The sequence below is a fragment of the Anabrus simplex genome, chromosome 6, assembly GCF_040414725.1.
Source record: "Anabrus simplex isolate iqAnaSimp1 chromosome 6, ASM4041472v1, whole genome shotgun sequence".
Taxonomy (NCBI): Eukaryota; Metazoa; Arthropoda; class Insecta; order Orthoptera; family Tettigoniidae; genus Anabrus; species Anabrus simplex.
Genome location: NC_090270.1, coordinates 189,590,173 through 189,605,164, shown reverse-complemented (window position 1 = coordinate 189,605,164; position 14,992 = coordinate 189,590,173). Strand labels below are relative to the sequence as shown.

General features: G+C 38.4%; 1 protein-coding gene across 1 annotated transcript in view; it reads left to right on the top strand.

The window, feature by feature from the left end:
* LOC136875640 (sodium-coupled monocarboxylate transporter 1) overlaps positions 1 to 14,992 on the top strand; it is a 247,732-nt gene that overhangs the window by 121,478 nt on the left and 111,262 nt on the right. The window lies entirely within an intron of this gene.

Here is a 14,992-nt window from a genome sequence, read left to right as displayed (position 1 = left end):
CCTACTTATGTATAAGCTAGAATCATGAAATTTGGTACACATATGTCCCTTAATCGTGCCAATGTGCGCACACAACGTGATGATCCTATCATTGTTATAAGTGTGTCAAACAATAAAATATACTTGTAAAAATCACCAAATTTACGAACAATCCAGAAATACGGCCAAATTTAACGTATAAGGGAGAGAGATACGACAAAATGTCACAGGACCAAAGTTGTAGATCACTCCGAATTGAAGGGACATTGTGCCATCCGTTTTGTGATACGACTTACCGTTTAGCCAAAAAATAGCTCAGAAGGAATGTCTGCACAGTCATTAAAATTGCCTCCATATTTCGATATCCTTGGGGGTAAAAAGTGAAAAATTTGAACATCTTGGAATTTTCCCGTCGGTTAGGGTTCAAAAGCTATAATTTCACCAAATTTCAATTGTCTACCTCGTCTCGCAGGTTGTGCCGCCATCTTGATTTGGGGGGATGGGGGATAAAAATGAGGAAATTCCCGAAAATTTTTAAGCCCACGAAACCTATAGGTTATCGTTTTGGATATACTATACGACTGTGTTCTTATACTGAGCCCAAAATTTGAGCCCCCCCAGCGTGCCCCCTTCAGGGAATTTTGAGAATTTCTGATTTTTCTAGGGATCCTGGGGTCATCAGTTTCCCTCGTACCAAGTTTCAAATTTCTGAGATTTCTGGAAGTGCCTCATTAATTCACGTCTTTTTTCATTTTTAAATATTTATATATACATCGCTCCAGCCCGACTTGCTTTTATATATATAGATGACGAATAAGCATGAGCACGTTGAAAAGTGCAGACTTCCACTTCGAGATTCATATCTCCTAAACGGTTTATGATATTAAGAAACGGTTTGCGCCATCAGACGCCTCATTTATCGCTCTACATGTTTATTTCTAATCCATTTCCTCGTATCTCCATATTAAGGGGGTAAATTGAGTTCAAATTTTGAATAGGGTGAAATTTGGGTGCATTTTTAACATTTTACATTACATTTTGCCTACTTATGTATAAGCTAGAATCATGAAATTTGGTACACATATGTCCCTTAATCGTGCCAATGTGCGCACGCAACGTGATGATCCTATCATTGTTATAAGTGTGTCAAACAATAAAATATTCTTGTAAACATCACCAAATTTACGAACAATCCAGAAATACGGCCAAATTTAACGTATAAGGGAGAGAGATGCGACAAAATGTCACAGGACCAAAGTTGTAGATCACTCCGAATTGAAGGGACGTTGAGCCATCCGTTTTGTGATACGACTTACCGTTTAGCCAAAAAATAGCTCAGAAGGAATGTCTGCACAGTCATTAAAATTGCCTCCATATTTCGATATCCTTGGGGGTAAAAAGTGAAAAATTTGAACATCTTGGAATTTTTCCGTCGGTTAGGGTTCAAAAGCTATAATTTCACCAAATTTCAATTGTCTACCTCGTCTCTCTGGTTGTGCCGCCATCTTGATTTGGGGGATGGGGGAAAAAATGAGGAAATTCCCGAAATTTTTAAGCCCACGAAACCTATAGGTTATCGTTTTGGATATACTATACGACTGTGTTCTTATACTGAGCCCAAAATTTGAGCCCCCCCCAGCGTGCCCCCTTCAGGGAATTTTGAGAATTTCTGATTTTTCTAGGGATCCTGAGGTCACCAGTTTCCCTCGTACCAAGTTTCAAATTTCTGAGATTTCTGGAAGTGCCTCATTAATTCACGTCTTTTTTCATTTTTAAATATTTATATATACATCGCTCCAGCCCGACTTGCTTTTATATATATAGATGACGGATAACCATGAGCACGTTGAAAAGTGCAGACTTCCACTTCGAGATTCATATCTCCTAAACGGTTTATGATATTAAGAAACGGTTTGCGCCATCAGACGCCTCATTTATCGCTCTACATGCTTATATCTAAACCATTACCTCGTATCTCCTATATTAAGGGGGTAAATTGAGTTCAAATTTTGAATAGGGTGAAATTTGGGTGCATTTTTAACATTTTACATTACATTTTGCCTACTTATGTATAAGCTAGAATCATGAAATTTGGTACACATATGTCCCTTAATCGTGCCAATGTGCGCACACAACGTGATGATCCTATCATTGTTATAAGTGTGTCAAACAATAAAATATACTTGTAAAAATCACCAAATTTACGAACAATCCAGAAATACGGCCAAATTTAACGTATAAGGGAGAGAGATACGACAAAATGTCACAGGACCAAAGTTGTAGATCACTCCGAATTGAAGGGACATTGTGCCATCCGTTTTGTGATACGACTTACCGTTTAGCCAAAAAATAGCTCAGAAGGAATGTCTGCACAGTCATTAAAATTGCCTCCATATTTCGATATCCTTGGGGGTAAAAAGTGAAAAATTTGAACATCTTGGAATTTTCCCGTCGGTTAGGGTTCAAAAGCTATAATTTCACCAAATTTCAATTGTCTACCTCGTCTCGCTGGTTGTGCCGCCATCTTGATTTGGGGGATGGGGGATAAAAATGAGGAAATTCCCGAAAATTTTTAAGCCCACGAAACCTATAGGTTATCGTTTTGGATATACTATACGACTGTGTTCTTATACTGAGCCCAAAATTTGAGCCCCCCCAGCGTGCCCCCTTCAGGGAATTTTGAGAATATCTGATTTTTCTAGGGATCCTGGGGTCACCAGTTTCCCTCGTACCAAGTTTCAAATTTCTGAGATTTCTGGAAGTGCCTCATTAATTCACGTCTTTTTTCATTTTTAAATATTTATATATACATCGCTCCAGCCCGACTTGCTTTTATATATATAGATAATCCTATAAGAACGAGGCCACCAAACAAAGGGAAGGACTATATCATCGAGATATAGAAAGAAGACTTGGCCAGAGGGGGGGATGGACAACTTGGCAGATATGATCCTGACTTAGTCCAGTTGTATTTGAAGGTGATCAAATACGCCAGCCTCGTGTCGGTAGATTTACTGACACGTAAAAGAACTCCTGAGGGACGAGATTCCGGCATCTCGTCTTCGAACAGGACTTAACAAGAATTTTAAATAGTTGAAAAGTTTACTTGTCAAATCGTTTAATACCTGAAGTCTTGAAGTGTTCAAAAGTCTTGAAAGAGAATTAGAACATTGAATATTGAATTTTCTTTCACGACCGCATTGTAATCGAAATCGGGAGGTTGTGGGTTCGGATCCCACTGGTGTCCGGCTGGCCATTTTTGTTCTGTATTTAACATCTCTTCAACACGTACTACATGTACGTAACACGACCTAATACGTTGAAAGAATTAGAACATGTTCTAATTGATCAAATAATGTACAAGTTTTTGACAGAATTGACCAATGGAGTTAGAGTATTAACGCTGCGCGCTACGCCGCTAGGCATGCTGGGATTGCTAGAAATCAAAACAAAAATGACTACGCCTTCATAACCGAGTGTTGTTGTGTGTGTTATTTGCTAAGTATGCCTCATATCCATGCTTATATTCGGTGGACTCCGTAGTATGTATGTATGTTCAGTCCGTCAGCGATTCCGCTGGTGGGATCCTCAACAGCTCTGCCATCAGCTGTCATAGATGGCTTAGGCATCACTGAAGAGGCGTACTAGGGAAATGAGTGACGTAGTTTCCCGTTGCTTTCCTCAGGACTCCGTAGAATATCACAATAAAATGAATAAAACGGCAGCGTACGAGGAGACTGAAAGAAAAATAAGGAAATGGACAGCTTTTGTGTGCGTTACCGTAAGGTAACCTACAAGTAAACACTACCAGCAATATTCGATTTATGACGATCTTCGCATATTATTATTATTATTATTATTATTATTATTATTATTAAATTCCTAATGTTTTCATGTAATAAGCAAATTTCCGTTGCGTTGCTATTTTTATTCAATTCGTGTTTAAAACATTGGGAAAATGATATTGAAGATGTTGTTGTTTGAGTCATCAGTCCATAGACTGGTTTGATGCAGCTCTCCATGCCACCCTATCATGTGCTAACCTTTTCATTTCTACGTAAGTACTGCATCCTACATCTGATCTGATATTGAAGATAGCGGCATTAATATTTTCCCCATGTAAATTATGGTTTATTGCGCGTGTCTTCATTTTTAACAATTTATCCCAATGCTAGTCCAAGAACCGCAACTGTTGTTTGCCTTTCCTCCATTTTAAAATAAAATGCTATCAAAACTTGCCAAATATTTTCAAATCTTGTCAAAAATTCATCAATGTTGAACATTCTGAAAAGATTTGACAATTTATCTTATGAAGTATTGCTTTGAAAGAAACATTTGATGGTGTAAAACAGGCATAAGAGGTAACCAATGCCAGAGTCTTCTGATCCAGCATACTACGTCTCGTAAGTTCAGTCCATGGGGGTACATAGTTCTACTGGAAGAAATGCTGGCTGTGGGATGTGGACAGGCAGTGGAGTTGACCTTCAAACTGATGCTCCCGGAATACTGACGTCAGCTGACAACACGTGTGCACCATGGCAATATTCAGGACGTTTTGTTGTCGCAGGTCGTCCTCTGTTAACGCAGCCGACGGTATTAGTCAGTAGCCCTGATCTAGATGGAGTCTCATTGACCACTCCACCGCCGTGACCTACAGTATGGCGTCACGCAGACCCAGCGTGATGTAGTCCCAAAACCGGCTCCGTCCGCCGCAGGCGATCAGTACTTCTCTCATGCCACTCAATTGCTACGGTACCGGTTTTTAGCAATACTAGCTTTACAGTGAACTGATCCCGACAGCTATGCTCTTGTCCGTTCCACTCCTCGAGCATACTTGAGCGCTGAGAGAGAACGCTAAGCGCTGGTCGAACCATTTGAAGATAATGTGCTACTAGCTTCCAGAAAGACTGACCTATTGATTTCAATGGTATAATTGTTTTTGCGTCTCTGTCTTAACAAAACTTAAAGTGCAGCCTTCACCTAAGTCATTTTTGACTGTGACAGTATGGAAGTTGCTGAGTAAGGAGCAGGGCTCGCTTGTTTAGGACCTAAACATTGCCCGAATATGCTCTTAAAATAGTTAGATAAGACTCAAAATACAGAAAATATAACCAAATATACGTACTTCCAACGAAAAAGTCTTTACAATTTGCTTTAGGTCACACCGACACAGATAGGTCTTATGGCAACGATGGGATAGGACGGGCCTATGAGTGGGAAGGAAGCGGCAGTGACCTTGATCAAAGTACAGCCCCAGCATTTGCCTGGTGTGAAAATGGGAAACCACGGAAAACCTTCAGGACTGCCGACAGTGGGGTTCGAACCCACGATGTCCCAGATGCAAGCTCACAGCTGCGCGGCCCTAACCGCACGGCCAGCTCGCCAGGTACGAAAACGTTTTACCAATAATTATATTGTATTAAAGAGACTATACAATTCATAATACAATCTCACTGCACTACTTCTTCCACACCTGCCGGGTCGCGGGTGCAAACTTGCACATGTGGATTTGGCGCTGTTTTATGGTCGGCTGCCCTTTCTGACGCAAACCTATATGGAGGAATGTAATCAATATTGCGTGTTTGTATGGTGGTTGGTAGTGTATTGTGTGTGTATATGAAGAGGACAGCCCATTCTTAGGAGAGCACTTTAAGGGGCCCATTCACAGTCGACCCGGTCAACGAAATAAATCCCCGCCTCGAACCCGACTAGCTTGACTGTTACCAACATGGGTGACCCGGCCCGCCATTCTGTCCGTATACCTTAATATGGAAAGTTCACAATGAATTGAAAACGGTACGTAACATTGCCTAGTGTTTCATTAAAGCCCAACGTAAAAATTCGAAAGTGGCTCTAGCTGTTGCAGCATTATTTTGCGTTGATTAGAAAAAGAAGAAATGTGTGTGGATGAAGGGATGGTGGAAAGATCTTAAAAACTATGCGAATATATAGGCTAATACTAAAGTCGCCGGTAATGGAAAATGCATCCAAGAGATCAATTGCAGAATTATGAATGCGAAGAAGGTAATGTCACGACTTGTTTCCATGTAGGAAGACCCCTGTCTGTCATCTCCCTGTGACACAGCTAGTTTGAACGCTCATATTTTTCCGATCTTCCTTTATAGAGCTGAAACGTGGACTGTCAAGACACCTGACAAAAATAAAATCCAGTATTCGAATTTTGGTGCTGGAACAAATACTACGAATTTCGTGGACAGAACATAGCACTAACGTATCTAACAAGAACTGTAATTCGAGAAGACTGTCCAACATGTTGTATATCTGGAACGAAAACTGCTATTCTTAGGTAACATTTCGAGAAGATACGGAATATCTTAAGGCATGAAGTCTGTATGATCCGACACCGTGGTTAGCTGGTTCGAATCCTGTTGGTCGAAATAATTTTCACCATCAGAATGTTGGCCAGCAGGGTTAGGGGAGTTAGCCAATCAATCACTACTGATCTGCATTTAGGGCAGTCGCCCACGTGGCAGATTCCCTACCTGTTGTTGGTGGTATACTGCTTCAAATTACTAGATTACGTAAAAGCCTAAATTAAATTTCAAACCACCTCGCAATGCTCATATGGATTGAGGGCATATAACATTATTAATGATGATTCGTCCATCGGATGGCGACGTTAACCCTTGAGCAGACCCCTTGGTGCTATTCGCCAGGAGAAGGCTATGTGCCGGCACCGGGTTTCACCCTCTCCCTTATTTAAAAACTCGCTACGACGATTCATCTCGCTTCATACCCGATCCACAGTAAAGAAACTGGACATACATACATACATGATGAACCCGAGTGACTTAGGCCCATAGTCAGTCATGATTTGATCGGTAAAATAATATGGTACATTTATTGAAATACAGAAGGGACGTTGAAAATATTTCGTTTAGGTAATGTCGAAATCAGAGCGAAGGAAGGACGACAGACTGGAGCCTGACGGATTAGCTCAACACGACAACTTTTAGCTACTTCACAGCAGGGAATATCATTAGTTGGCGTACAAGGAAATACAGAGTCCACAAATAAGTCTTGGTCAGAAAGAGGAAGGGGGAGAGTCATACAAAGGAAACTCACCACATGAGTAATACCTTGGGATATTTTTGGTAGGACGGAAATTCCATGACCTCATGGAAAATTACAGCGGCTGAGTGTACGTTCGCTAGCCTAAGTTCGAGCAGGTGGAGATTTAAATCACGTGACCGCTTGCCGGCCAATAGTAAAAATTTGATGGGAGACTCAGTGATACCATCTTAAGGAATGATGGATGAGATATTTTCGTAACTACAAAAGTAATCAGTAATAAATTATTATGAGTACGCGGATGGATGTGATGAATTTATTAGATGTCACGCATGGAAAAATAATCAATACTTATTGGCAAATTAAATAAATTAAAGGCTGGATTTCTTGGAAACCAGACAGCTTGATTGTCATTGGCTGGACGAAGACCACGTTGTCAGGGACGCTTAAGAAGGCGCGAAATGTGAGGAGCTAAATCCACCCATATCTCCTAAATCTGTGATCACCAGGAGTTCATATTTTATCCAGCAGATATGCTAGCGGAGTGGATTAATTTGACGTAAATTTTAACTTCCAATTCGGAGTGCAAGTACCGATATTAAAAATCCACCCCCTCCCTAAGGGGTATGACGTCAACGAATCCGCGGGAAAAAGGCTTCATCCATATATACGGGGCAAGGGATCCTCGCAACACACTTGTAGTGAACACTCGAAGCTGAATTGACGGTCGCCAGCACACGTGAATTGAATATCGGGAGCTGAACTGTTGGTCGCCGGTAACTTAGGATTCTACGGACGTACAGTCATTTAATGGCGCGAGCATCCGCCAGTGTTTGTAAAACGTGATCGCGCTCAAGCAACATGTTAAATCTGGAAATAGTTAACGTAGGACAGTGTTTGTCATTTGTGAATATCAGTGATGTAAAGTAATTACACTGCAAGAGAGTAGTATAAATTATATCACCATAAGTACGTGCATAACAGACTGTGTGACGAACAGTACTTTCAGGGAATAGTAGCCTGTACTTGGCTATATCGAACCGATATTATGAACACGTCAAGAATGCCGTATAAATCGGGCGTATCGCGACGGGCGTAATAGTTGACACCTCGTCGTACGTGTCCAGGTCCATTGTGCGGTAGGTGGACGAAGATTAAATAGGGTAAATATGTTAAATTCTTGGGTCTAGGATAGAAATTTGTTGTATCCAAGTTAAAGTATACAGTGTTAACGTCGTAAATGGTGAAGGTTTGTGGAAATTAAGATACGAGTGTAAAATGATAATATGCCAGGAAATCTTTTGTGAAACTACGCCATCAAGAATGGAGGAGTAAAACGCAGAGAGGGGCCGGATGGAGCCTCTCGTCTGCAAAGCTGTAATGGAATACCGATAACTAAGATGAGTACTAAACTGTAAATAATATTTGGGAAATGTTATCGTGATGGGAAAAATGGGAATAATTTGATTATACTTGGTTACCTTCTGTAACAAGATGAGTCGCTTAACGACCCCATCCTAAATTTGTAGCACGGACAGTAGTAAATCATAATAATGTAAATAATCGGGTCTTTTATGTATTCAGTTTTGTTGGAGATGTAAATTTGTATATATAGTGTAGTACGTTAAGTCATGCATGCATTCATATTTTCTTTGTAGTCAATAATTTTCTTTACATTTGATTTTGGTTATGCTAGTTAAATAAGACCCGATATGTGCTTTTATGTTTGTCATTTTAACGAGCCATTTAATGACATGGAAGGAAAATCCAGCTTCGCCATACCAAGTGTGTTTTGTTGTAATTAATATGGTCATATTTTCGAAGTGAAGTTGTTAAATTTGTGAGATGCGATTAATATAATAATTTCCAAGTAAATCATATCTGGAGTGTTTAGTGCCAGAATAAATCGACTTTGTGAAAGGGGTTATGCGTTAAACATATTAGGAGTGGACTACCGTATTACAGGCGAAATTATTATTTTTTTTAATTAATAATAATAATAAATAAATAATATAACTAATTTTTTTAGAAGAAGATATTTTTTTTAAATATTTAGTGAGCAGTGCGTAATAATAATTCATGTGATCAAGTGTTGAGTTTATTGGGAATCATCTAATGACGGGAGGTCGTTTTTTTTAAATTCGGAATTAAAGTGCGTGATAATTTAATTTGATCAATTAATAATATTGAAATGTAGATCGGTGTTAATAATCCGTACATGTTAATGAACGTGTGGTTTAAATTACGGTCCAATGTTTTTTTACGTATAAATGTCGCGTTTTGAAGTTGCGATTTATTAGCCGGAAAACGTAGGGCTAATATTACGAGACCATGGTTGTCAAAATTTGGTAAATATAATTTCAAGATGTTACGATTATTTGTGGAGAATGAACTAAAGCGTAGATCAAAATGAGATAGAAAATGTGAAAGAATCTGCAGTCAGATAATAAAAGGTCGTACGATGTCAGAAATGAATAAATAAGTCAGTTGATAATTCTGTGAGAAATAAATGAATCGAGGAATATTGAGATAGAAAGGAAAATAAATTCCGTACGAGAGACACTTAGGATATTGAAATGAGTGTAAAATGTACGGGCAGTGTCACAGAGAAATACTGAGTTACAGAGCGGGGAGAATTCGAACCCGTGACAGCATGTACGAAATAAATAGACTGCACAGCTATTCGTTGAGATACAACGGATCTAAGGATAATGAGAGTTCAGATTCCACATAAATGGTCGTATATTGTATTCATTGTAATGACGAGCGAGGACAATCATGATGTCGTGATGATAATAATAATAATAAATATTGCAGATAAAGGATTGGACCGCCTTAATTAAATGAGCGTTGATAACGATGTTAAACGGGAATCTAAATGATGATATGCAACCGATAATAATAATAACAATGTAAGGACGATGTTAAATCATCGCGATCAGATTAATAATAATTGTCATAATAATAACTGTAATGATGTCGTTGGTTGATCAGTGAAAATATTTGTAATTGCGACCGATATCTTAATATATATTTTGGCGGAAGTGACCGGTCCATTAATAATAATAACCTCTTAAGCGACGTGAATAATAATATATTGAGTCACCTATTCATTAATAATAATAATAACCACGAGAGGGATATAATAATAATAACAGTAATAACCATTGGTGTTTGCATCCCGCATAATAATGATGATATTAATCAAACGTGACAGTGCCAGGAACCGTTGAATAATAATAATAATAATAATAATCACGAGAATGATAATATTAGAATCATTTTGTTACCTCGTTATCGTACGGTTTCCATATGGGACGATGTGACAGTAATACTTGGCGTGTTTGTTTACTTCGCTCGCGATGCGAGGGGGGGTCACTGGCACGGTATTTTCCCACCGCTTCTCGTTATCTCATCTGTGGCAGTAGTCTATTGAGGCTAACTGGTGACAATTCAGATCACATGTAAATAATATATAAATGCTAATTCATTGGTATGGCACCAGCTGGATATCGTAAGATAGGAACTGTCCGTGGAATCCAGTTTTCGCATTTCACGAGAAACAATACCCAGTCCGAGTACCGGTCTCGGAAAAATGTATATAGCCGGAGTACGTCATCTTAGTTAAATCGGGAAGCCGACCGTAACATGGGTTATGCTCGGGCTCCCGATAGAAGGAAGCTATATCCTTGAGTAACGGTTCGATTCAAATGGAATCGATCCGTAAATTATACCTCCAAAATGTCATTTTATTTCAGAAGTAACGCAGCAAGATATTGATACCACTTGCGGTATGGCAAGTGATTTATATATGTAACATGTGTGGAAATTCAAATGTTGTTGCCAAGTGTATCAAAGTTTCATACGTCAAATGGCGTAATAAACCGCTCCTTCTGGCAAATTATTTCAAAGGAAACCACTCTCATAATCTTTTTATTGTAGTTATATGATGCCCTTTTTAAAGTAACAGTCACTTCCTAGTCCTATCATGGAGTCCTTAAATTCAAGTTACAATCGAGCCTTCCCCATTTTAATTTTAAGTTGCTCCGTTCATCCCCGTGTTCTATTATGCCGTTATATTTATATTTGATGATTTAAATAATGAACCGACACCCCTGAGATAAATGCTAGTCTGGGACTCGGGAGGTGGACGGGTGCAATACATAGGCTACATACATGCAAGACCTTGTGATCTTAGACCATGAAGAACTCTTACGAAGGAGTGATGGGATAAAGTGTGCTGCTGGAGGTGCAGACAGTTGTGCTTGGAGTATCGCGAGTCTCGTACAGTGACTGAGTGTGAAGAAATTCAATTTGGAAACGTCAGTAAAATCGCTATATTTTAGCACTGGGATACGAACTGTGCAGTTCATTTATCGAGGAAAGAACACATTAAAATATAAAACTGCCTGTTTGGTGATAGGTTTGTCTTAAAAGGAACTTCATTTGACTTTCCAAATTACTGAACCTATTGTTGTTGAACGCAGTAAGATAAGTAGAAAATGATCCTGAAGGAATGACCCTTAGTTTATCGTTATCTACTGTTTTTAATGTGTTGACCATAAACCAAGTTGACAATGGGACGTACCGATATTACATAAACTCCGCGTCGTCTTGTTTTCATTAGCTGTAAATCCCAGAACAATTTAAGTAGGAAGTTCTTATTATCCTCCGTCCATTAAGTCAATGAAAGATCTCTAAGAAATTTTACTCATCAGTCAACAGACAACGAAGTTTGTTTCAAGGGGCAGTGTGTCCTAAGTGAAGACAATGTTGATCATCGCCACCTTGTCCAGCTCCATCGCAAAAGGCCTATGGTCAAAGGGGTCCCGGGTTCGATTCCCGGTCGGGTCAGATTTTAACTTTCGTTGGTTAATTCCTATGAATCAGGGTCTGGGTGTTTGTGTCATCTTCAGCATTAGATTTCATCTTAAGTAGGGCTCCATCCTCATCACGACACGCAGGTCGCTTACGGGCGTCAAGTCAAGACCTGCATCTGACGAGCCAAACATATCCTCGGACAATCCCGGCACTAAAATCCATACGCCATTTCATTATTATTATTACTATTATTATTATTATTATTGACCGTTATGCCTTTCAGCATTCAGTCTGCAAGCCCCTGTGAATGTAATAAACGTCGCCACAATCTATCTGCAACTAGTGCTGTGGCCTCATTTAGTTCTATACCTCTTACCTTTAAATGGTTAGAAACCGAGTCTAACCCTCGCCTTCTTGGTCTCCCTCTACTCCTTTCACCCCCCATAAGGGCCAATTGTTCTTCTAGGTAACCTATCCTCCTCCGTCTCACATGATCCCCCCACCGAAGCGGGTTTATGTGTACAGCTTCATCCACATAGTTCATTCCTAACTTAGCCATTATTTCCTCGTTCCGAGCACCCTCCTGCCATTGTTCCCACCTGTTTGTATCGCAATCATTCTAGCTACTTCCATGTCGGTTACTTCTAACTTATGAATAAGATATCCTAAGTCCATCCAGTCTTCGCTCCCGTACAGCAAAGTTGTTCTGAAAACAGACCGTTGTAAAGATAGTTTCTTCTGGGAGCTGACTTCCTTCTTACAGAATACTGTTGGTCGCAACTGCGAGCTGACTGCATTAGCTTTACTGCACCTTGATTCAATCTCACTTACTGTACTACCATCATGGGAGAACACACATCCTAGATACTTGAAATTATCTACCTGTTCCAACTTTGTATCACCAATCTGACATTCAGTTCTGTTGAATTTCTTACCTACTGACATCAATCAAGTCACCTATTTCTAAGTTCCAAGATATTAGACTGCAGGCTTTCGGCACAATCTGTCATTAAGACATAGTCGTCAGAAGAGGCCAGACTGCTTGCTACATTTCCACCTAAATGAACCCCTCCGTGCCACTTTATACCTTTCAGCAGATGATCCATGTAAACTACGAACAGCAAAGGCGAAATATTACAGCCTTGTCTAACGTCTATAAGTACCCTGAACCAATAACTCATTCTCATTTATTTCATTTCAATATAGGCACCTGAGCCAAGGCTCTTCTTGGTGCAATACAAATAAATGACAATGGCAGCTATATTCACAATCTGATTACAAAATAAAATACAGTAAGTATATAATTTAATATGGTGTAAGAGATAAGATAGGACAAAGCTTCCTAACCATAATTACCATACTATTTCAGGTATTTAGTTACGTTACTTTTGAAGATAGATAAAGTTCGTAACATTTTTATATTTTTTGGAAGCGAGTTATACATAGTTATAGAAAAATGCCAAAGAGAGTTTTGACCATAACTAGTGGAATAAATCTGATTGTAGTGAATATTATAAATAATTCTTGTTTCATAATTATGAATCTGTGAATTGGTAATTACTGATGTGTTTGAGCGGACTAATTTGTTTTGAATTTTATAGATCATAATTATAGAAGCCTTTATGCGGAGGTTTGGAAGTGATAATATATTACAATATTTATACAGATCTTTAGTCGGTGTCAGAATGGGTAGTTTGAAAATTATTTTTAGTGCTCTCTTCCTAAGGACCTCTACCTTTCCAAATAATTCTTTATTACAGCATGCCCAGACATGTATCAAATAAGAGCATAGTAAATACCTTTCAACAACCCACGAGAAAACTTATATCGCAATCTACTGAGGATACCAATCACAGGGATAATTTTATTACAAATAGTCTCCACGTGATTACTCCACGACAGATTTTCATCTATAATCAGTCCTAAGAATTTAGTACTGTGCACTTTAATTACTCTTTGATTGAAGAAAAGCAGATTTTTATCCAAATTTAATACATATAAAGGTTTGTGAAAATTTATGTAGTTTGTTTTTGTTAGATTGATGGTTAATCGGTTGGAATTAAGCCATGTTTCAAGTAATCGAATATCCTGCTGCATATTTTGTTCAAGTTCATGATTGCTAGAGCCTGTATAAAAAATATTAGTGTCATCAGCAAAAATGGATAGTCTTCCATTTAATTTAAGGTGACCAATATCATCAATGAAGATAAGAAACAATAAAGGCCCAAGCACAGAACCCTGAGGCACACCAATTGAAATCACCTTCACATTACTCTGATTATTATTACATGTAACAAACTGCTCCCTATTAGAGAGGTAATCAACAAACCAATCCAATGCAATGCCTCTAATGCCTGCTACTTCTAATTTATGTAATAAAATTTTATGATCAACTGTGTCAAAAGCCTTTTTAAGATCTATAAATAAACCAGCTGCTAACATACCTGAGTCTAAAGCTTGTTGTAGTTTAATAATAATATCCTCAATAGCATTACTGGTACTCGAGTGAGGTAGGAAACCATACTGAAATTGATAAAAATATTTATTATTTAACAAAAAATCTAATCTTTTTTTAACCACTTGTTCTAAAATCTTAGATAAAGGAGGTAGTACGGAGATTGGTCTGTAATTACTTACATCAAATTTATCCATGCCTTTATAGATTGGTACAACTCTGGCGATTTTAAGTTTGGCTGGTACTTTACCCTCTGATAGAGATTTGTTAACTAATTTTGTGATGTGAGGTATAATAAATTTGGAGAGTCTCTTTACAAGAATATTACTAATACCAAAACAGTCAACACTACAACTGTTTTTAAGATTATTAATTATTTGTTCAATTTCATTTTCATTAGTAGGGGTTAAAAATAAGGAATTAGATGGGCCAGGCTCAAGGTGAGGGTATTTAAAATGAGGAATTTTCTTAGCTAAAGACAGACCCATATCAGTGAAATAGTTATTAAATATAGTAGAAATTTGACTACAATCAGTCACCAACTTATCATTTACTTTCAGTTGTATTTCTTCATTGTTACTGTTATTAGTTGTTAGAATATTATTAATAACTTTCCACTGATTATTTGTGCTGTTTAACTTATTGATATAATAATTATTTTCTAGATCTCTTTTCATTCTAGTAACCCTGTTACGTATGTCTTTA